Source organism: Pan troglodytes, chromosome 4 (genome assembly GCF_028858775.2).
Source record: "Pan troglodytes isolate AG18354 chromosome 4, NHGRI_mPanTro3-v2.0_pri, whole genome shotgun sequence".
NCBI lineage: Eukaryota > Metazoa > Chordata > Mammalia > Primates > Hominidae > Pan > Pan troglodytes.
Genome location: NC_072402.2, coordinates 23245066 through 23250676, shown reverse-complemented (window position 1 = coordinate 23250676; position 5611 = coordinate 23245066). Strand labels below are relative to the sequence as shown.

General features: G+C 38.5%; 1 pseudogene; it reads right to left on the bottom strand.

Annotated features, from left to right (window-relative positions):
* Window positions 1-2506: 2506 nt before the first annotated feature.
* Window positions 2507-4699, bottom strand: LOC471479 (T-complex protein 1 subunit eta-like; annotated as a pseudogene).
* Window positions 4700-5611: the final 912 nt, after the last annotated feature.

The window sequence follows — 5611 nt, the reverse complement described above, 5'->3', positions numbered from 1 at the left end:
GCTGGGTTCTTTTTGGAAAACAAAATTTTCCTGAACATGAGTATGTCTAAACTAACTAATCAAAATGAAAGAAATATATGTCTTAGTATACTTTTTCATGATTTGATAATTGGCCGTTTTCAAGAACATAATGAAAACTCAGCTGTCCCACTAAAATAATTCTCACCAAGGAGGGGCAGTTACTGAAAGATAAACAATTCCTTTGAAAACTAAATAAATTATCTATCAAACTGTTACTCTATCTATAATTTTAAAAGAAAAATGTCATCTGGGCAGAATTATTGGCTTCACATCTTCAAATGTGTTCTACTTTGTTTAACAAATTGAAGTTTCAATGAGTTCTTTTGGTTTGCCAGGATTGAAGCAGATTTAAAGTAGGTTTGTTGTCAAATCAGTGTATGGGTCTCTATCTCACACCTAGGCTTCCATTATCACACAATGATGAGCACTCTCTTCCCACCACCTCCATATAAATGCTTAAACACATCCCTTCCCTGCATACTTCCCACTGCCCACACCCGTGTAGTAATTTATATGCCACTTTCCCCAGAACTCCCTCCATTCTAGTAGGAAGCATTTAGACTTACAAAGTGATTGAGGTGGAGGAAGTTCTTCCAAAGTGCAATTCATGTGTCTTTAAAAAAAAAAAATTAAACACTATAAAGTAGGAGAAGCAAAACAGAATTTGCGGTTAGTTCCTGTAATATGTTAAACATCTGCAGTTTTGTCTCTTCATCGGGATGCGGGGTTGTGCTGTAGTCACATCCTGATAACATCTGCACATTACTGATAGCTTTTGCTTTATTCTTTATGGTCTGCTGATGAGAGATTCTTTAACATTCCTTCAGTCATCAAGACCCCAGTTGGATTTCTTTGCTTGTGACAGCCTTAAAGGTGGTTTCATTTACATTTGCTAAAATGTCACAATATAGGAAGATATTTTCAGTTTGATGTTTCATCCCTTCCTTTTTTTATCCGGATGCTAGTTTTAGCTTTTCAAATGAATGTCGAACTCAAAATAGATTTTCCATGAAATATATTTTGTCTGATTTTTGGAACACCATGTCTGCAGCAGAAGACTTTTTTTTTTTCCAAAAAAGTTTTCAACAAGGAATGGCACCTCTCTACTCCTGCTTGCATTGCAACAACAGCTACCATGCCATGAAAGGGCTAGCTTGTTTAACATCCAGTAACACAGAATGTACGACTAGTTTAAAGGTCAGGTACTGACAGGATGGGAGCTGTTTTTGCTTCCCTAATGACCCCAATTACATCAGAGCTGAGCAAATAGTCAATAAACAGTGGCACTAACATATGTAGAAAAATTGTTTATTTCACATTTCCAAGACAATTAGCAATCCCGTCTCTGGTTCCAGAAAGACTTTGAGATCCTAGAGGTTTTAAATAAATGAGACCATGAAAAGTAATATAGAATATTCATGTAAATAATCTTGGGCTATATGAAAGCATTATTTATATTGCTGAATACATTTTTCTTGATGTAGCAAGCGAGTGGTCAATGGCAATACATAAGACAACTGTAAAGAGCTCTATAAACAATAAATTTTAAAAAGATTAATTGGTTTTGAGAGTTAGTTTTCTTGAACAATTTAGTGGAGATTTTTCGTTACCCACTTGGGAATCATAGAGTTGAATAAGAGCTCTCACTGATATTCATTTTTAAAGTTGAGATGATAAAACACTTTTTTTTCCATTTTATAATATTTGGAGATTTTTATATATTGTATTGATTTCTAATGTAATTCTATTGCAGGAGAATACTCAATAAGATTTCCTTTTTTAAAAAATTTGTTGAGACTTCTTTTGGTCTATCCTGTTGCCTATATTGGTGAATTTCTCATGTAAACCTGAAAAGAGCGTGTATTTTGCAGTGTTGGGTGAAATGTTCTGTAAATGTTATTTAGGCCAGATATGTTGACAGTACTATTCAAATTTTCTATCTCTTTATCAATATTCTTTGTCTGGATAGTCCATCAATTACTAATAGTAGTGTTAAAAATGCCCAACTGTGATTACCGATTTGAGAATATCTTGTTTTGCTTCACAGATTTTGAAACTTTTTTTATTAGGCACATACACATTTAAGATACGTCTTCCTGATGAATTGACCCTTTTATCATTATGAAGTGTCCTCTTTATTTCTGGCAATTTTCCTTGTCTGGAGGTCTACTTCATCTGATATTAATATAACCACACCAGCTAGGAAACACAGATTTTTTTTCAAGTGTCTGGCTACATTTGTGGGTCAAATATTTAAGAAAGAGTGCATCAGCTTACCTGTCAGCTTGCATTCCCATAAATATCAACCACAAGAGAGAGTTTATCGTTTCTCATGGGTAAGCCATAGCCTTCTGAGACGGGGGCAATGAAGGAAAGAGAAATTAAATGAATGGAAAAAATGAGTTAGAATGTGACACAAAATAAATCAGAATATAATTTTTATTACTTAGAAAATTCAGATCTGTAATTTTTAGAAGTATTTTAATATTTACTGAAAATTTCTACTTCACTATCAGCTGTAGGGGATTGAACAGTTCCCTCCAAAAATTTATATCCACCCAGAACCTCTGAGTGTGACCTTATTTGGAAATAGGGTTTTATAGATATAATTAAGTTAAAATGAGAACATACTGGATCAGGGTGAATCTAAGTCCAATGACTAGTATCCTTATAAGACAGACACACAGAGACATGCATAGAAAAGAAAGCCATCTGAAGATGGAGGCAGAGATCACAGCGATGAAGCTACAACCCAAGGAACATCAGAAACTCAGAGAGTGGCAAGAAAGAATTCTTCTCTAGAGCATTTAGTTGGAGCATGGCTCTGTCAACACCTTGATTTTTGAACATCTAACCTCCCAAGCTGTGAGGGAATAAATGTCTGTTGTTATAACCCACCCAGTTTGTCATATTTTTTGTGGCAGCCCTATGAGTGCCCTGAAAACTATCAGTTATCTCAATTAACAAAATTCTATTGTATTAGGCAGCTTGAACTGTCATAACAAAATACTACAGACTGGATGGCTTAAACAATGGGAATTTTTCTCTCACAGTTCTGGAGGCTGGGAAGTCCAAAATCAAGGTGCAAGACAATTCATTTCTCTGATGACGGTGTTCTTCCTGGCACATAGCTGGCTCCCACACAAAGGCCTCAGAGTTGTCAGCAATATCCTCGTCATTGATGTCCATGCCATACCATGTGCCTCTCTGGGCATGCTATGCCCACAGCTTGTTGAGAATGTTTGTGGTATCAAAGCCAGTATTGTCACTTAGCTGCCATGGGATAATCTCCAAAGCCTTAGCATACCCCCCACTCTAGCTGCTGTGTTCCTGGAATAGTCCTTGCTAATCCCATAGGTACTTGGAGAGCTTTATCTCAATAGCCCCACCACCAGCCACCACCAAATCAGTTTCAATGGCCCTCCTGACAATCATGATGGAATTAGGCATGAACTGTTCTGTCTCCTCCATAAGTTGTGGCATCACTGTGGAGGATAAAGGTGCATGTCTTGTCCTTGGGAGGCCAGTAAAGAAATTGTGCCTCTCACTTCCAATCAGGGTCTCCTCAAACACCTGGCAGCTAGCTGCCCAGCATGTCATGTCTGCTGACAGAGCATTCACAATGGTCTGGATTAACCCTCTGTAGACCATCATTGTCCTATTCAGATCCTTCTCAGGTACTCAGCCAGCACCGAACCTGCCCCTGTCAGCAAAGTACTGAGTGACCACATCCCCATTGGAGAGTTTGGACAAGACAACTTTGGCTCCAGAATGATGGATCCTTGCTAACTTGTCATAGAGAATGTTCCACTCAGCATCAACAATTGCCTGGTAATTCCCCATTGTGAGGACTCTGATCTCAGCATTATCTTTCCTAACTTTCAACTCAAGCTCAAAATTTAAAAGCGAAATCTTGGGATTATAGCACTTTTGGGGTTGCATTTCCAACACCAGCATAAAAGAAATTCTTGAATGAAACACCAGGTAACAGATGGGAATCCTCTAGGGCTCCACCCTGTATCTTCTTGATTCCAATCATTTTAAGCTGCAGCAAACCATCAAGCATCATCACTGCATCAACCACCATCTTTGCAAAGAAGGCTTTCTGCTGGGAGATGAGCTTGGAGCTCAGAGCAGGATGGCACACTTCTCCAAGTAGCTTCTTCTGCTCCACTTTTTCTGTCTTCTTCATGGTCACAGTGATCTCTTTGTTATCATTAACTGCCAATTGGATGGCTGTGCGTAAAGCTTGAATGATGATCTTCGGGTGCAAACCTTCCTCCACATAAGGTTTCACCTGCTTCAGAAACTCTGCAGCCAGTAAGGTCACTGAGGTGGTGCTATCACCCACCTTGGCATCTTGGTATTTGGCAATGTCCATTGAAGTCTTTGCTGCAGGATGGACAACTTCAAGAAGCTTCAAGAAGATTGTTGCTTGCCTCTGCCATCCATAATAAGCTTGTCTGTGCCATGAGAACCCAGGGTGGTTCTTCTACCCTCAGCAATCACCTGTCAGGCACTGATGTTACTCACAAGCTGGGGGATGCCTTGAGGACTATCAGTTCCCTCTTCCAACAGGATAACTGGTGTGGACATCATTTAAGAAGCTTATTTAGTGGCCAGATGCTTGTCCTCTCTTCTCTGTGTCCTGGCTACCCAGCAATCCACAGTGCCCTGCACCCACATGCACTTTTTGTTACAGCGCTTATCAAATAAAGTTTTCACTGCAGTTTTGAGTATGTGTCTGTGTTAGGTGCAGTCCACATGGCTTTTATCTTGTAAGCAATTGGATTAACTACTGGATTTTGCTATCATGTGAATATTTGAGATTATACCAGAAGTTGCCAACTGCTATGACTCAATTTTGAGGTATTTGGAATGCAAATTCTCTCAAGGACTCTTCCGGTCTCCAAATCTACAGCCTACCTTCATGATTCTGCCAAAATAATCTAAATGTAACCCTCTAGAGTTTTACTGGGGATTAGTAGTTCTAATGTTGAAAGAGCAGACGATAGCTCCCAAGGACAAACCTACAGATATTCTGAAGGAGAAATTACCTGGGTGCTCTTGATTCTTTTAAGAGGATATTTACATCATACGCTCTTTTAGTGTCCACTGTGCTGAACTGTTCCAATCTAAATCCTTTTGTTTTTTCCCTCTAGGTTGCTGTTTTCAAACAAAACACTAACAAGGGCCTGATGATGAATTCTTCATGTCATTATCTCTAACAGTAAGGTCCTTTTTGACATTCTTTCTTCACCAAGCTTCTCTGGTTTTCCAATTCTCTTCCTTTTTCTCTGGCTACTCCTGATTCCTTCTCTGCATATCCTTTTTCTTCTTTCCCATAATACTGGATTTTCTCTCAAAGATTTTTCTAGGCCAATTTCTTTCTTTTGTCATTTCTGCAATGACTTTGAGGGCACACAGGTAACTCCCGAATCTGTATGTCTCTCAATATGAATATTTCACCCTGATCTACTGGGCACATTCCACTGGAAGCCACAACAATCAATAATCAATAATTGAACATTATTTCTCATAAGTCTTTTCTTCTTGTTCTTTATATTTCTCCAAACTACATATGTCAATA